Raw genomic sequence first — 19,117 nt, forward strand, 5'->3', positions numbered from 1 at the left:
CATATAGTAACCTCTTAACAAGTACCATAATTATTTTGGGATCTGCCCCTACTCCACTGATCATTTTAAGCAACATCTCTTTATTCTTGGCTTCAGGATCTATTCACGGTTCTGAAGCCTCCTGGCCTGCACACAAACAGCTCAAGTCTGATTATCTTTTTTCCATCTTAGCCTTTTGTATAGTGCTTTAAAGCCAGTGTTCAGGAGCTTCTGCTTGGTGTGGAGAGGGGCAGGTAACAAATGGAGGTTTTTGAGGAGCAGTGTGCATAGAATGACACTTTAGAAAATTGTTCTGGCAACTGAGTGAAGCAGGGACCCGAGAGGGAAGAGGTTGGAGGATAATACAGGATATGACATGTCCAAGGACTAGCGTGGTGGCGATTTGAAGGGAGGGGAAAAGAAAAATTCTGGAGCGTTTTTTTTTTTTTTAATGGTATTTGTAAAGTGCTTACCTGGGCCAGATGCTACCCTTGCTTTCCTTGGGCTCGGGCTCCATGGAAGAGAGAGGTAAGTCCTGAGCTGCTTCTAATACAGAGCCCAACAAAAAGAGCCTCTGCTGCCAGGGCGGTTTTCCATCCCTTATTCAAAACCATGGCCTGGGTTGAGCTCTGAGGTGTGGGGAGGAAGATTAGAGCCCCCTTGTTGATCCTGCAGTCCAATGTGGCCCTTCAGTGCCCAGAGGGGATTCCGACCTGCTGACGCCTCCCCTCCCATCCCCCATCCCTTTTTGCTTGTGGCACCCACAAGGCTGCAGCTTCAGAGCTCCTCCCGGTGCCTGACAGGTGTCTCCATGCCCGCACACAGCATATCCCATCCGCTGTCTGGCTGGCTCCAGCATCCCAGAACCGGCATCTCCTTTCCATACAAACCCCAACACCTGGATGTCAAGACTACTTGTTTTGTTGTCTGACTCCCCCTTCTAGAATGTGAGCCCGTTGTTGGGTAGGGACTGTATATGTTATCGATTTGTACTTCCCAAGCACTTAGTACGGTGCACTGCACACAGTAAGTGCTCAATAAATATGATTGAATGAGTGAATGGCACATCCCCCAGCTTCAGTCCCAAAGTGCAGCACACAGGGGCTCCTGAAGCCAATACCACTGCAGGACACCTCAAACAACTTGGAATTCATCCTAGCATCCCATGTCTCCCCAGCACCTTGGTTTTTCAGGAGTGCCCCCTGCTCCCCTACCAGACCCCATGGCTCCAAGATGAAAGATTAGACCATGAAGTGGAGATCAACGGTCCATTGGAGGAGGGATAAGAGTAATGAGCGGGAACCACTGGATAACAAGGGATGCCATCTTGAGGGAACCACTGGATAACGAGGGATGCCATCTTCTGCTCAACTGCCAAAGAGAAGCCACAGACCCCAACTGACAGCACAGGGACTAATAATAATGATAGCATTTATTGAGCACTTACTATGTGCAAAGCAGTGTTCTAAGCGACAGGGAGGTTACAAGGTGATCAGGTTGTCCCACGAGAGGCTCACAGTCTTAATCTCCATTTTACAGATGAGGTAACAGGCCCAGAGAAGGTAAGTGACTTGCCCAAAGTCACACAGCTGACAAGTGGTGGAGCCAGAATTTGAACCCACAACCTCTGACTCCAGAGCCCGGGCTCTTTCCACTGAGCCATGCTGCTCTCCTAATGAGGATTTGCTCCTGTGGGAGCATCTTCCAGAGGGCCAAGGGAAGCTGACTGTGTCAGTCGGGGTGGGCTGATGCAAATGAAGTACTGCTTTGCACATAGTAAGTGCTTAACAAATGCCATTAAAAAAAAATGAAAGAATGTGTTAAAACTCTGCCCTTGTAAGCTGCCAGGGCTCAGTACCTGGAATGCTCAGTCCCTTCCTCAGAAGCTGTGTGCTGAGACCTCCTGGGAGAGAGCGGGATCTAAGGCACCTGATATGGAGCGGGCGGGAGTCTCTGTGTTCTCTATGCTACACCTCACTGGGAGTGGTAGCACCAAGCACTGTACTAAGCACTCAGGTAGATATAAGTTAATAGGGTTGGACACAGTCCCTGTCCCACATAGGGCTCAGGGCATTAATCCCCATTCTTTCCATATGAGGAAACTGAGGCACAGGCAAATTAGGTGTCACGCCCAAGATTACAGGGCATACAAGTGGTGGAGCTGGCCTCTAACTCCCAGACCCAAGCTTTTTCCATGAGGCCATGGGTGGAGGAAGAGCTGACAGGATTTGTTGAAAGAGTTAATATGGTGGTTGGGAGAGATGAATCCAAAATAAGACCCCTGATGTGGATTAGGAGTAGAGACTTCTGGAAATGATTAAGAATGTCATGGATTCACACTCATGCAATCTGATGTGAAAGAATAATAATTGTGGTATTTATTAAATGCCTACTATGTGCCAAGCACTGTACTAAATACTGGAGTAGATCCAAGATAATCAGGTCAGACACAAGCCCTGTCTAAAGGGACTCGGTCTAAGTAATAAAGAACAGGTATTAAACTCCCATTTCACAAGTGAGCAAACTGAGGCACTCTAAGTGAAGTGACTTGCCCAAGATCACACAGCAGGCAAGTGGTTGAGCCGAGACTAGAACCCAGGTCATCCCTTCTAGACCGTGAGCATGTTGTTGGGTAGGGACTGCCTCTATATGTTGCCAATTTGTACTTCCTGAATGCTCAGTACAGTGCTCTGCACATAGTAAGCGCTCAATAAATATGATTGAATGAATGAATCTGGCTTTTCCATTAGGCCCCACTGCTTCTCACTTAAAAGTGTTGAGTTGGCATGAATTAGAGCTAATTTCAGGTTGAACCATCTCTGGTCTGAACAGTCCCAGAAGTCCAGTTCATTGCACAGAGAATTTACAGAGTCATTTTTGAAGTGGAGAGGGAGTTGGGTGGCTAGTTTCCAGGTGACTGGGCAAATCCCCAAACCCTAGCAGCTCTACTATTTTCCCTATCTGTAATTTATCTCAGTGTCCGCCTTCCCCTGAAGACTATCATTTCCTTGTTTCTGGGGATCGTGTCTATCAACTCTATTCTATTATTCTCTCCCAAACACTTAGCATAGTGCTCTGCACTCTACTGATAAACACTCGATAAATACCATTGATTGATAGTCCAACCATGAAGTTGTTTGGGAAACCCAGTACCTATTTTCAGCAAATTACTCAATCCAAGGCCCTCTCCACCATGTCCTGCGCTGGAGTTTTCAGCAAACAAATGGATGGCAGAAGGAGAGTCCTACTCCCCAAAGTAGGGTTCCACCAAGACACCCTGCAACGCACACTCTTTCTTGTGGATCCTCTTGCTGATGAACTGAAGCTGGCCCTTCAATCTGGGGGAAATGGCTTAAATAATGGAATAGAAGCAATAGCAATCACTGGGTATTTCCACTGGTTTCCGACAGGTTTGAGCCATAGATTAAACCATCGGTGATTTATAGGAAAGAGGTGGCTCAGGCATGAGGGGCTCATTCAATCACTGCCCATCACTGCTGTCTAGGCATAACAAATAAAATGGAGATTGGGAAAGGCAGGGTTGGGAACAATTTATATTAAAGGAAGAGGAACTGAAGTGGAAAGTTCTGAGCAAAGAGGGAGTTTCAGTCTTGGCCAGGCTGCTCCTTATCAGATTTTTTTTCACCGGGATTGGAAACGGGCTGCATATCAAACCACTGTCCCAAAAATCGAAAGGACAGGGGTCATTAATCTCACACCTACCCTCATTGATCTTCCAACATATTTCTCCATGGCTCATCCTCCTTGGAAGAACTGTGGCTGATTGTCTGGGAAACGAGCAGAGATTAACATTCCACCCTTCCCTGTCTTTCGGAGGGTGGGTCAGGTCTGCCAGAAAACACACTGGGGCTAAGACAAGTGGCTTGAAAGTGGCTTATTTGGTCTCAGAATCACACTGGATTCTTTGATTGGCTCAAGTGCAGGGCATGGGATTGGGAGAGCATGAATTTTCAGGCCCCGATAACCCTCAAACACAAGGGATGGGAAAGAAAAAGCTGCTTCTAGAATTAATGATTTGCACCACATGATATAGCTTTTTGTTCCTTGCCACCCAATGCCCCTGCTACCTGCCAATCCTCCTCAAGAACCCCCAGTTGCTGCCCATCTACCTCAGGATCAGACAGAAACTCCTTTTCATCAGCTTTAAAACACTCAAACAGCTCACACCCACCTATCTTACCTCACTGATTTCCTATGAAAACCAAGCCCGCACACTTTCCTCCTCTAATGACAATCACCGTACCTCCATCTCACCACCGAACACTTACCCATGTCCTCCCTCTGCTCTAGAACTCCCTCCCCTTTCATATTCAACAGATCATCATTCACTATTCCTTTAAAGCCTTATTAAAAAATCACATCTCTTCCAAGATACTTTCCCCAACTAAACCCTCATTTCCCTTACTCCCTCTTCCTTCTGAATCACCATCACACTTGCATATGTACCCATTATTCACCCCTTCTTCAGCCCCACAGCACTTATGTTCATTTCCATAAATTATTTTAATGCCAGTTTCCCTCTCCAGACTGTTAGCTTCTTGTGGATACGGAATTTGTCTACCAATCTCTCATATCACACTCTCCCACGTACTTAGTACAGTGCTCTGCACACAGTAAGTTTTCAATAAATGATTGATTGATTGAAGCCCTGTTATCACTAGCCCTACATCTTGAAGGTGGCCCCTGGATGGGTTGGAGCATAGTGGGGTAACATCAAGCTAGGCTCTCTCCTGCGAGACAGCCATCAGCTGGAGAACATGGAACTAGATAATATGGGCTTATTCACTCATTCAATTGTATTTGTTGAGTGCTTACTGTGTGCAGAGCACTGCACTAAGTGCTTGGAAAATATAATTCAGTGACAAATAGAGGCAATCTCTGCCCACAACAGGTTCACAGTCTAGAATGGGGGAGACAGGCATCAAAACAAGTAAACAGGTATCAATATAAATAGAATTATAGGCATATGCACATCATTAATAAAATAAATAGACATAAGTACGTACATATATACACATAAGTGCTGTGGGTCAGGGAGGGGGGTAGAGCAGAGGGAGTGAGTAGGGGCGATGGGGAGGGGAGGAGGAGCAGAGGAAAAGGGGGGCTTAGTCCAGGAAGGCCTCCTGGAGGAGGTGAGCTTTCAGTAGGGCTTTGAAGGGGTGAAGTGTGCTAGTTTGGTGGATTTGAGGAGGGAGGGCATTCCAGGCTACAGATAGGACGTGGGCCAGGGGCTGATGGCAGGACAGGTGAGAATGAAGCAGTGAGAAGGTTAGACACAGAAGAAGGTTAGCACTAGAACCTGGCTCCTGAGAAGCTATCTGGGAATTCTCATAGTCTTTCAAAAAAAAAAAAAAATCACAGATGGCTCGTGAACTCTGATTTAATCATTGATGACACGTACAGATCCAGGGACTTATTCCTGTGGAAGCCATCCAGAGTTACAGAATCTTCTCAGTAGTCCCCTCTTCCTGAGTCCATATGCCCTAGGAACGGTGTAAGAACTGTGACCCAAAGTCTTTTCCTGGTCTTGGAAGAGCATGGAGAAATGCATTTGGGGAAAATAATATTAGTCTTGGCTTGGCTGTGTGGAATCTGCTATCTAATGGTGAGTTCAGAAGCACTTTCTCCACAGTCTAGACAGCTTCCAGAGGGAGATGGAACACATTTCCCATTGCAGTTAAATAAACTTGAAAGGAGTTCCCGGTTGCCACAGCTCAACAGGTGTTCAGCAAAGCTCCCTGCAGAATTGGTCAGAAGGAAAGGAAACAGAATTCTATATTGAGTTAAAACTTCAGGGTGAGATTTACTCCGGCAGAAAATAATGAATTGGTCCAGAGGGCAGGTGTCAAGAAAAAGCACAGAGCTCAATTAGATTATGATCTTTGCTGGTTATGAGGAAAAGCTGTCTCTGCTGGCTGTCATGCCAGATTATCACTCTATCAACAGGTCTTCTCTTTTCCTACAGAAGAGAGGAGGGAGAGCTCTGAACAACTAGCTAGTTCAGGCCCCCCTCTGTGCCCCCGAGAGGAGGCAGAGGTGGCTGCTCAGAGCCTCATTTCCGGACAAGAAGGAATTCAGTCTCCTTTTCTTTTTGTGATTTCCACACTGTATGATTGGCTCTCACAACTGTGAGCCGGGAACCAGAAGGAGCAGAGCCTGATTGAAAGATTCCAGGACTGGAATTCAAGTGACTCTAGCCTTGACTCCACCCTGGTCTGTTGTGTGACTTTGGACAAGTCACTGAATCTCTCTGATTCCTCATCTTTAAAAGTGACAAGAAGGGGCCCGCTCTCCCTTCCTCTTGAGTTGCCCATGAAGGGCAAGGACTGTGGCCGATCTATGCCAGTGCTTCCAATAAATAATAAATATTATTTTGGAAGGGGGCAGGATCACAGCCATTCCAAGAGATAAGCAAATGTGACCTCTGAAGTGCCTGTGCCTGGCAGTTTTTTCTATTAATAATAATGATGGCATTTATTAAGCACTTACTATGTGCAAAGCACTGTTCTAAGTGCTGGGGAGGTTACAAGGTGATCAGGTTGTCCCACATGGGGCTCACAGTCAATCCCTATTTTACAGATGAGGTAACTGAAGCCCAGAGAAGTTAAGTGACTTGCCCGAAGTCACCCAGCTGACAAGTGGCAGAGCCAAGGTTTGAACCCATGACCTCTGATTCCAAAGCCTGTGCTCTTTCCACTGAGCCACGCTGCTTATCAACTCCTTGATGGCAGGTACCACATCTTTTACTCTCCCAAGCCCTTAGCAGAGTGCTCTGAACATGCTATGTTCTTAATAATACTACTGATTAGGAGGCCAGGGAAAAATTCTATAACCTAGACTCACTGGAAACTATCCAGTAAGTATGACAACTGCATAGAACTATGCATCCCAGTAGCCCTTGAGGCATTGTACAGGGTTCTGAACCATCTCAAGGGTGGTGGTTCTTCCAGTTTTCATCTTTCCTGGACCGACAAGGCATGGATACCTTTATATCTAGGACTTCGTTTGAAAGGCCTCACTTCCCTATACCTTGTCAGCTGCTGCTGAGTCCCATGGATCAGAGCAGTGCCTGTGTTCACAGACCTCGGGGAAGAGACCACCAGGGCTTCAGAGCCAGGATGGGGGTCAGGGGACCCCCCCAGTGACACACTTGAGGTCCTGCAAATTTCTGAAGAAGGTTGTATATAATGTCACTGAGTTAGGTCATGGAACCCAAATCACATACATTTATATGACGTACCCTTGGAAATTCTAGTTCAAAGGCACCAGTATCCCTGCCTGCTGCCACTGGACCAAATCCCCACCACCTCTAGCGTGAGATTCCCCTGTTCAGCCTGGACAGCTTGGCCTCAGTCCTGGTCAGGACAGGGCTTAGGGGAGAGGGCCAGCTTTGCTCCCAACATGAATAGAACTTAGCATGACTCAAAGCAAAGACACGGGATCTGGTAACATAAACCACCCAGGCTTCCAGGGATAGGATAAAGTGACACATGCCTGTTCTGAATCAGGAATGTGGGACAATCACAGCCCCGCTGATTCCCAGACCTTCTCCTCAATGTCATGGTGGTGCAGCATCAGCTGCAGAAACACCCATCCAGCCTCCAAACACACATTCCTTGCATCAGACATCTGTAGACCAGATCTGGAAACCCAAGTCTGTTGTCAAGCCATCTTGCTGAGCAAGTGGGAGGCAGGGGCTGGGCTCTGAACCACCATTGCGGGTGATATACTGCATCTGCTGGTAATAATAATAATAATAATAATAATGGCATCTATTAAGTGCTTACTACATGCAAAGCACTGCTTAGCACTGGGGAGGTTACAAGGTGATCAGGTTGTCCCACGGGAGGCTCACAGTCTTCATCCCCAGTTTACAGATGAGGGAACTGAGGCACAGAGAAGTTAAGTGACTTGCCCAAAGTCACACAGCTGACAACTGGCAGAGCTGGGATTTGAACCCAAAACCTCTGACTCCAAAGCCTGGGCTCTTTCCACTGAGCCATGCTGCATAATGACAATGGTTTCGCACCAGCATTTGAGAAGTGAGATGGAACAGAAAGCACTTACCCAGCTCACCCTCTGAAAGTTTCCCCACCCACCTCTTACACCATCTGTCCATCAATGGTATTCACTGACCACTTACTGCATACAAAGCACTGTATTAAGCACTTGGGAGAGTACAACAGTTGGTTGACATGATCCCTACCCCTAAGGAGTTCACAGTGCAGAGAGGGAGACGGACATTTACATATTTATTTTGGAGAAGCAGCATGGCCTAATGGTTAGTGCATGGGTCTGGGTATCAGAAGGACCTGCTTTCTAATCCCTTCTCCACCATTTCTCTACTGCATTACCTTGGTCAAGTCACTTTACCTCTCTCTCTGCTTCAGTTACCTCATCTGTAAAATGGGGTTTAAGACTGAGTCTCATGTAGGGGACAGAGACTATCCAACTCAATTTGCTTGTATCCACCCCGGTGCTCAGTACAGTGCCTGGCAATCAATCAATCGTATTTATTGAGCGCTTACTATGTGCAGAGCACTGTACTAAGCGCTTGGGAAGTACAAATTGGCAACACATAGAGACAGTCCCTACCCAACAGTGGGCTCACAGTCTAAAAGGGGGAGAAACATAGTACTTAGCACATAGTAAGAGCTTAATACTGCAATTTTTACTATTATATAAAGAAATTACAGTTTTGTATATGCATTGGGTAGCTGAGGGTGGTGTGAATACCAGGTGCTTCAAGGGCTCAAATCAAAGTTCATAGGCATGCAGAAGGGAAGTGTTCTGGTGAGATTCAGACACCTGTGGTCCTGTTTTCACAGATCCCCTCACTGTTCAAATTCCCATTCAACCACTGTTAAAAGATGGAAGCTTCCAAATAATTTTTTTCCTGGGTTCAGCCACTGAAGGGGGGAGCTGGAGAGATTCTTCCTTTACTTTACTGCAGGGTTTTCTTGGCCAGTCTGAAGCCTCTAGAAGTCCCATGAATCACCAGAAACCACAAGACTAAATAAAGGCCCTGAGTAATTTGATTTATTGTATTTTTTTATAGTATTTGTTGTGCACTTACTACATGTCAAACACTGTTCTAAATACTGGAGGAGGTATAGGTTAGCCAGACACAGCCCCTCTCACACTTAGGGCTCACAGTCTCAAAAGTCAGCTAAAACTTTAGTGCTTAGGGAGAATAAAACTCAGTCCAATGCAAAGAACATTCAAAGACAAACTTCTCCAGAAGCCACACTGCCTACAGATGGGTCTTTGAAATATCAGGGAAACCCAAGAGTCCAGCAAATCTTCAACTGGGAAGCCCCCAAAACATGCTGCACTTTGGCCAGACTCACCTCCTGTTTCCAACCAGCAGAGAGAGGCTGATTGCACCTTCCAACCACATTGGAATCCCCAATACCCTTCCCATCTCAACCCTGCTTGGTATTTGAATCGAAAGGTTAATTAAGTGCAGCTGCCAGGCTGAAAGGCCACAATCAATTATCATGTCTCCTTGTCCAGTTTGGTCCACCATTCTTAATTACATCCATTTGCAAGTGGGTTGGAGGATTCAGCCTATATTTGGGGGCAGGGTCTCAGACTCTAGGCAAACCCTGTTTGCTTCCATTTCTGAGTAAAGTCCATGAGGAAAGAGCAGAGCTGATTCCAAGCAGCACCACCACCATCACCATCATCACCACCATTATCAACAGCTGCAGCAGCAGAAACAGCAGGAGTAACAGTAGTAATGCCAGCAGCATCTATTTTGCATTCATTCATTGCAATGGTACTTACTGAGCACTTACCATGTGTAGAGCACTGCTCTAAGCACTTGGGAGAAGTACAATATAAAAATAAACAGACACATTCCCTGCCCACAATGAGCTTAAAGTCTAGAGTGGGAGAACAGAACATCATTGCCCTAAATGCAGAAAAAAAACCCAATGCAATTGCAATTCCCTTGGCTGCTTCCTCTGGCATACCCGAATGGATGACTGTCTGGGGCCCCCTATCACGCATCAAATTCTCCTGACCAGAAGAGAAGCAGCATGATCTAATGGATAGAGCTCGGGGCTGGGTGCCAGAGGACCTGGGTTTTAATCCCGCTCTGCCACTTGTCTGCTGTGTGACCTTGGGCAAGTTACTAGACTTCTTTGTGCCTCTGTTACCTCAACTGTAAAATGGGGATTAAGATTGTGAGCCCCATGTAGGACATGGACTGTGTCCAAGCTGATTAGCTTGTATCTACTCCAGCGCTTAGAACGGTGCCTGCTACGTAGTAAGCACTTAACAAAAACACTTAAAAAAAGATAATAATAATAATAATAATAATGCTGGCATTTGTTAAGCACTTACTATGTGCTAAGCACTGTTCTAACTGCTGGGGGGAGGTACAAGGTCATCAGGTTGGGCCACGCGGGGCTCACAGGCTTCATCTCCAATTTACAGATGAGGTCACTGAGGTCCAGAGAAGTGAAGTGACTCGCTCAAACTCACACAGCAGACAAGTGGCGGAGGTGGAATTAGAACCCAAGACCTCTGACTCCTAAACCCGGGCTCTTTCCACTGAGCCACACTGCTTCTACTTTCTTTAGCCAAACTGTTTGTATCCTCCCCTTTCAACCTCCTCAGCAACCATCTTCCCGTTCTGCTCCAGCTCAATACCGCGATGCACACAAACAAAGGCGATGGACACCCACTGTGCTTCCAAAGTCACACATGCACAGAAGCCCTTCACACATGCGTCTTCTCCCGAGCACACACATGTATGCATGGCATGCCTGACTTCTGCCATAATTAACTTTTTAAAATTCCACCAGTGCTAATCTCAGCAGAGCGGTCTGTGTTCTCATTAGCTAGGATCAATTCCTGTTGAATATTCACCTCCGGGGGCGGATGCGGACGGAATTAGTTGATGGTTTGTGTCTGCCTCACTGGAGCTAATGAGTGGCTGCTGCTATTGTAGTACAGTCACTCGCCTGTAATCCGTCAAAATAACAAGCAGCAGCTCCTTGCAGGGTGGCTGAGCTTTCTACATAAATATACATAGCTAGACATTTCCACCCACGGCCTGCCCATCTCAATGAGCTGCATGGCGGAGCTGGCCTTTCCCAAGCTGGCAGCAGATAGCAGGAGCCCCCTGCAAATCTTGAAGGATCAGGAACATATTGTTTCCTTGTGCATCTTCCTAGCGGTCACCCACACCCCAATACCACACACACAAACAGCATTCCTTGCCTGCTGTGTGACCTTGGGCAAGTCCCTTAACTTCCCGTGCCTCAGCTTGCTCATCTGTAAAATGGGGATCAAATATCTGCTCTCCCTTGCACTTATTTTTTATAATTTTACTATGGCATTTGTTAAGCTCTTGCTACGTGTCAAGCACTGTTCTAAGTGCTGGAGTACGTACAAGTTTATCAGGTTGGACACATTGTGAATCCCGTATGAAACAGGGACTGCATCTGATCAGCTTGCTTTGTGTCTTCCCCAGTAGTACAGAACTTAGCACATAGCACCTAACAAATGACATTACTGTTGTTATTATCATTATTTTTATTTTTCCACGGGGTGGGCAGGATCACTGTCTGTCAAGGAGGACAAACATCCCAGATTCCTGATCTTGCTGCTGGAGGCATATTACTGGAGTGGGTGGATTCTGGGATAGCATTTGTTATGTTCTTATGTTTTTGTGATAGTCTTGCATCAGCCTTTTCATGGCCAGCTGGTTCTGATTCACTTCATAATGGCTCTCCAGGTAGCACAGGAAGCACTTTGCTGCGAGGTTAAATTGGATCTGAGCTGCCTTCACTGTGGGATACGTGGCTGAGTTTTTCTCAGGATGCATCGTTCTTTACTTCACAGAAACCTAGGGGATCCTCTCTCAGGGTCGGACATGGAGAGTTTCCAGTACTCTATCAGCCTCGACTATGGGAGGGAGAGTCAAGCAGAGACCCATCCTTTCCATTCCTAGCTTTGGCAGTGGCTAGCGAATGGAAGGCAATCTGCTACAAGTCAAAACTCACCTGTGCTGGGCAGTAGAGGCATGGGAGAGAATCGAGGGTAGAAACTCAGATTTACTACTCAGAAGGAGGCAATGGCAAACCACGTCTGTATTTTTACCAAGAAAACTCGGTGGATATGCTACCAGAACAATTGCAAATGGAGGTGGGGCGTTCTGGGAGAGATGTGTCCGGATATCGCTATGGGTCGGAGACGACTCGACAGCATAAGACAAGTGCTTAGTGGAAAAAACACAGGCCTCGGAGTCAGAAGACCTGGGTTCTAATCCCAGGTCAATTACTCGTCTGCTATATGACTCTGGGCAAATCAATGAACTGCTCTGTGCCTCAGTTACCTCCTCTATAAAATGGGGATTAAAACTGTGAGCCCCATGTGGGACATGGACTGCATCCAACTCAATTATCTTGTATCTACCCCAGTGCCAGTTCCTGGCAGTATAGTAAGTGCTTAATAAGTACCAATAAAAAAAATGCTGAAAGTGAATATGGACGTTACATTCCAGACAATCCAAGGAGATTTCCATTACGAAGCAGCATGGCATAGTGGATAGAGCATGGGCCAGGGAGATAAAAGGGGCATTCATTCACTCACTCATTCAATCATATTTATTGAGCACGTACTGTGTGCAGAGCACTGTACTAAGTGCTTGGGAAGTACAAGGCGGCAACATATAGAGACGGTCCCTACCCAACAACAAGTCTAGAAGGGGTTCTGTCACTTGTCTGCTACGTGACCTTGGGAGAGTCACTTAACTTCTCTGTGCCTCATCTGTAAAATGGTGATTGAGACTGTGAACCCCGTGAGACAGGGACTGTATCCAACCTGATTTGTTCGTATCCACCCCAGCGCTTAGTACAGTGCCTGGCACAGAGTAAATGCTTAATAAATACCATTACTATAATCATTGGTTTCGGAATTATCCCAACTCACATTCTACAGTGCATCCATAAACCACCTTCATAGGGCAGCCACCAAGCAAGGGGCTTAATGGAGAAATAAATAACTAATAAATAACCCAGGGCTTGCCCACTGAATAGTTCTGATATTCGATTTTTTTCGGTTTGCTTTGGAAAACCTTGTATGGGCTTTGAACATAGGAATCCAGCATAATATCGGCATGTCTATCGGGGCTTCAGATACCTGCTAAACCCACAGAAAAAAAATGATCTTTTTCCTCTTCTTCCCATTTTAGCTGAGGTGCCCTCCTTTTTTCTCTCCCTTGTTCAGCAAGGTAGTTCATGCAGAAAGACCAAAGCAGAATGGAGTCTGAGAACTGATTAAGTTTCCCAACAGAAGTAAAACTCCCTTACATGTTAGTGACCCAAGGTGTTGGGCATACGAAAAATTAAAAAAATGGTATTTGTTAAGTACTTACTACTACTACTAATAATAATGTTATTTGTTAAGCACTTACTATAGACCAGGCACTGTACTAAGTGCTGGAGTGGATAGAAGAAAATGGGGTCGGACACAGTCCCTGTCCCACATGGGGCTCACGGTCTCAATCCCCATTTTACAAATGTGGTAAATGAGGCTCAGTGAAGTGAAGTGACTTGCCTAAGGTCACACAGCAGGCAAGTGGCGGATCCAGGATTCGAACCCATGACCTTCTGACTCCCAGAACTGTGCTCTATCCACTACGGCATCGACTTCTCCTATGTGCCAAGCATTTTACTAGTTCCAAAATGATCAACCCGGACACAGTCCAGGTCGTACATGGGGCTCATAGTATAAGGGGGAAGGAGCACAGATATCGAACCCCCATTTTAGAGATGATGAAATTGAGGCCCCCCAAAATTCACTGACTTGCCCAAAGTCACACAACAGGCAAGTGAAGGTGCCAAGATTAGAACCCAGGTCATCTCAATCCCAGTCCTGTGCTCTTTCCCACAGAGGTGGGATCTGAATGAGTAAACCCGGCAAAACCCAGAGATCTTTCCTTCTGCAAACAAGAACGCAGCTTCTTTGCCAGAAAGAGTTTGATCCGTCAGTCTCTGACTGCCCCCCCCATGCCTTGTGACACTGAGCTTTACTCTCTGCCACCAGTGCCCAAGCTAATATGACACTCGTGGACAGCAGCGATAAGTGGATGTCATTTCCAATCCTGCTTTCCTCGGGCAGGGCCTGGGATGTCCAGGAAATGAGAATTGGCAACTGCCTCCATCCCTCAGTGCCCAAGTTAGCCTATCCGCTGATCCAGATCGGCAATTAGGAGGAAGTAATTAAGGAAGGGTCTTTCTCAGTCACCCAGGGGGGGAATGGTTTCCCGCCTGCATTCTAAACTCAGAAGTAAAATCAAGGTGAGCAGATGAAATTTTTTTTTTTAAAAAAGAGCAGTTATCACCACCATCACCCAAGGATCAATTCCTTTTAAAGGCCTCTTCCCCAAGGGCCTCCCTGTCCTTTCCTTTTTGCTCTGCCTTTCTTCTGCCCTCTCAAGGATTCCAGAAATACAATAACACCACACCAGGGGAGAACAAGGAATCCATTCACGTCTCTTTAGATTCCTTCTGAAAAGGGAAATTCCCAGGTTCACTCAGTTAACCAATAGTATTCATTGCACACTTACTCTGGGTAGAGCACTATACCAAGTTCTCGGGAGAATCCAGTAGAGTTAATAGGGATGAAGACTGTGAGCCTGGAGGGGATCTTGGTGCTTGATTTGGGAGATTTGAACTCAGACCTTCTCTGATATTGCCACTGAAAATGAGAACCCCAGGGTCCCTTGTCCTTTCCTCCTGGTGACTCTGTGAGGGGGAGGGGGAGGGAAAGTCTGAAGTTTAAGTCTGTCCAAAATCCTGGATGTTTACGTTATAAGTTCCGGATTGCCAAGAAACACAAAAGTGAGCAGGAGACTTGGTTTCTAATCCCTGCTCCTCCATTGGCCTGCCATGTGACTTTAGGCAAGCCACTTAACATCTTTGAGCCTGTGTCTCCTCATTTGTATAATGGAGATTCATACCTATCCTCTGTGCCCCTTCATCTGTAAACCCCACATGGAACAGGGAGTGTGTCTAATCTGATTGTATTGTATCTACTCCCAACACCTAGCACAGTGCTTGGCACAGAATAAGCACCGAAACACTACAATTACTACTTACAAACTGGAGTATGCTCCAGTCCAGAAGGGGAAATTCAGGTATTTAAAATGAGCAAGAACAACAAGGCATCTGTGCCAGGGTCTTCATTGTCATGGCAGTGACTGCCAGCTGAGTCACTTAACTTCTTGGTGCCTCAGTTACCTCATCTGTAAAATGGGGATTAAGACTGGGAGCCTCATTTGGGAGAGGGACTGTGTCCAACCTGGTCACCTTGTATAATAATAACAATGGTGGTATTTGTTAAGCACTTACTATGTGCGAAGCACTGTTCTACGTGCTGGGGGGGATACAAGGTGCTCAGGTTGTCCCATGTGGGGCTCACAGTCTTAATCCCCATTTTACAGATGAGGGAATTGGGGCCCAGAGAAGTTAAGTGACTTGCCCAAGGTCACACAGCTGACAAGTGGCTGAGCCAGGATTTGAACCCACGACCTCAGTACTCAGTACTGTATCTACCTCAGTGCTCAGAACAGAGCTTGGCACATAGTAAGCACATAGTAAGCACTTAACATAATAATAATAATAATAATGGCATTTATTAAGCGCTTCCTATGTGCAAAGCACTGTTCTAAGCGCTGGGGAGGTTACAAGGTGATCAGGTAGTTCCACGGGGGGCTCACAATCTTAATCCCCATTTTACAGTTGAGGTAACTGAGGCCCAGAGAAGTGAAGTGACTTGCCCAAAGTCACACAGCTGACAATTGGTGGAGCCGGGATTCGAACCCATGAACTCTGACTCCAAAGCCCGTGCTCTTTCCACTGAGCCACGCTGCTTCAGTATAGCACTTCAGTCTATACTTCACTCTGCTGCCCGGATTATCTTTCTACGGAAACGCTCGGGGAATAATAATAATAATAATAATAATAATGATAATAATAATAATAATAATAATAATGGCATTTGTTAAGCACTTACTATGTGCAAAGCACTGTTCTAAGCGCTGGCGTATACAAGGTAATCAGGTTGTCCCATGGGGGGCTCACAGTCTTAATCCCCGTTTTACAGATGAGGGAACTGAGGCCCAGAGAAGTTAAGTGACTTGCCCAAAGTCACACAGCTGACAATTGGCGGAGCCGGGATTAGAACCCAAGACCTCTGACTCCCAAGCCCGTGCTCGCTCCACTGAGCCATGCTGCTTCTCTCCAGGAAAGAGACAGTCCCTGGCTTTCCTGGACAGTTTGCATGTCACTCCCCTCCTCAAAAATTTCCAGTGGTTGCCTATTAACCTTCGAATCAAGCAAAAACTCCTCACTCTCGCCTTCAAAGCTCTCCATCACCTCGCCCTCTCCTACTTCACCTCCCTTCTCTCCTTCTACAGCCCAGCCAGCACCCTCCGCTCCTCTGCCGCTAACCTCCTCACTGTGCCTCGTCGTTGTCTGCCCCGCCGTTGACCCCCGGCCCACATCCTTCTTCTGGCCTGCAATGCCCTCCCTCCACACATCCGCCAAACTAGCTCTCTTCCTCCCTTCAAAACCCTAATGAGAGCTCACCTCCTCCAGGAGGCCTTCCCAGACTGAGCCCCCGTTTTCCTCTCATCCTCCTGCCATCCCCATCACCCCCTTCCCTCCCTCTGCCCTACCCTCTTCCCCTCCCCACAGCACTTGTGCATATTTGTACATATAAATATGTAAAATGTATTTTATTAATGATGTGTATATAGCTATAATTCTATTTATTCTGAAGGTATTGACACCTGTCTACCTGTTTCATTTTGTTGTCTGTATCCCCTTTCTAGACTGTGAGCCCATTGTTGGGTAGGGACCATCTCTATATGTTGTCGATTTGCACTTCCCAAGCACTTAGTACAGTGCTCTGCACACAGTAAGTGCTCAGTAAATACTATTGAATGAATGAATGAATGAACAAATCCTGCAATTATTATTATTAACAAAGGGTGTTCCTTAAAGCCCAGCTATGGGCTTGGCAAGCTGGGTCCCTGCCACAGGTTCCACATAGGGAACGATATGGGAGAGTCTCCAGCTGCTAGAATTATTGTGTGTGTGCCAAGAGGCCAATCAGCAGGTGAAGTTCACAAGTGATCCCATCTACTTGCACCCCGACTCTGTTGAAAAAGGAGCAAGAAAAAAGTGCTAAGGGGTTATGGGACAGAGAAGCCTGAGGTGATGGTGGGCTGGTGGTCTACTGGAAACAGATCCATTGGAGGGAGCCTGGTCAGGGCCAATTTCAGAGCTTTCCTGGACAGTTTGATACTGAACCATCATCTTGGCATCAGGGGACTTGAGCCCTGCTACTCCCATGGTCATTTGTCTCCTCTGGTAACAGAGACGCCCCTGCCCTTTCGGCTCCAGAGAAAGCTTCAGCAACCAATCGCATTCTGCCCACAGTTTCGGCCCTCTGGTCCTGAACTGTTGTGCCGCATGGCTGTGTGTTGCTAGACAACTGCTGCGCTCCCCATCAGGAGTGGGTGATGGATCTCTCTTACGTCTGCAAAGCACTTCAAAATGTTTGGGGATGAAAGGAGTTATAAATGAAAGATATTATTATTAATAAGAATGCAGATGAACAAAGGGAAAATGTACTCGTCCTCGCTATTCATCACCTTCTGGCACTTCACCACAAGACAAAGATCTGTGGGAGCTGCGGGGAAAGCCTGTTTGTGGAAATCAATAACTGGCATTAAAAAATAGATCTAGGCTGTGGTGGAGCTGACTGCTCTGGGTTTCATCATAATTCTATGCAGCAGTCAATATTTACCACCCTTGTCTCAACTACAGATTGAGCTCAGATTGAGTTAAAACTAGTTGCGTATGATAATCTGCTAACTGATGATTAAACATATTTACCGAAGTGATGAAATGGAGGCTGTGGGGAGAAAGGGAGAGCTGATCGACTCCATGGGAAGATGAGGGTTGATAAGTACCTCCCTGCACTGGTCACACATTTGCCCGGGTCTCTGGGTTTGACATTTCGGGAAATCAGTGTTCGTGTATCGGGTGGCAAGATGGCCTTTCCAAGCATCGTGGCTCCGTGGAAAGAGCACAGGCTTGGGAGTCAGAGGTCATGAGTTCTAATCCCGGCTCTGCCACTTGTCAGCTGTGTGACTTTGGGCGAGTCACTTAACTCCTCTGAGCCTCAGTTACCTCATCTGTAAAATGGGGATGAAGACTGTGAGCCCCCCGTGGGACAACCTGATCACCTTGTATCCCCCTCCCAGTGCTTAGAACAATGTTTCGCACATAGTAAGCACTTAACAAATGCCATTATTATTATTCCTGGACTCTCCATGCCTTGGGACAATAGGGGAGACAGTGTGAATTGAGCACCCCCCTGGAGGCTGATAACTGTTTGAGCTGCTAAAGAGGACTGTGAAGATAAGAGAAGATCAATCAATCAAATGTATTTACTGAGCACTTACTGTGTGCAAGGCATTGTACTAAATGCTTGGGAGAGTACAATATATTAGAAGATACGTTAATATAAATGTTTAATTTATCATATGTAATTTAAATACACACATCCAAGTGCCCCCCTTTTCCTCTGCTCCTCCTCCCCTCCACATCGCCCCCACTCCCTCCCTCTGCCCTACCCCCTTCCCCTCCCTACAGTACTTGTGTATATTTGTATATATTTATTACTCTATTTATTTTATTAATCATGTATATAAAGTTATAATTCTATTTATCCTGGTGGTATTGACACCTGTATACTTGCTTTTTTTGTTGTTGTCTGTCTCCCCTTTCTAGATTGTGAGCCCATTGTTGGGTCGGGACCGCCTCTATATGTTGCCGATTTGTACTTTCCAAGTGCTTAGTACAGTCCTCTGCATAAAGTAAGCGCACAACAATTACGATTGAATGAATGAAAGCGCAGTGGGTTTTTTTTTTTCGGGGGGGGGGGGGAGGTGATATCAAATTCCTAAAGGTCACAGAAGAGAGAGAGAGGGAGCTGCAGAAAAGGGGGCTTAATTGGGTAAGGCTTCTTGGAGGAGATGTGAACTTCATAATACTTCGAAGGTAAGGAGAGTGGTAGTCTGGCAAAT

The 19,117-nt window shown here is 46.4% G+C and overlaps 1 protein-coding gene and 1 non-coding gene across 2 annotated transcripts in view; one reads left to right on the forward strand and one right to left on the reverse strand.

The window, feature by feature from the left end:
• Positions 1-19,117, reverse strand: part of OPCML (opioid binding protein/cell adhesion molecule like) — a 1,278,294-nt gene that overhangs the window by 637,800 nt on the left and 621,377 nt on the right. The window lies entirely within an intron of this gene.
• Positions 11,870-12,007, forward strand: LOC119935350. Its single transcript, XR_005453236.1, has one exon. It is a non-coding gene; the product is annotated as a small nucleolar RNA SNORA7 (small nucleolar RNA).

The sequence above is a fragment of the Tachyglossus aculeatus genome, chromosome 11, assembly GCF_015852505.1.
Source record: "Tachyglossus aculeatus isolate mTacAcu1 chromosome 11, mTacAcu1.pri, whole genome shotgun sequence".
Taxonomy (NCBI): Eukaryota; Metazoa; Chordata; class Mammalia; order Monotremata; family Tachyglossidae; genus Tachyglossus; species Tachyglossus aculeatus.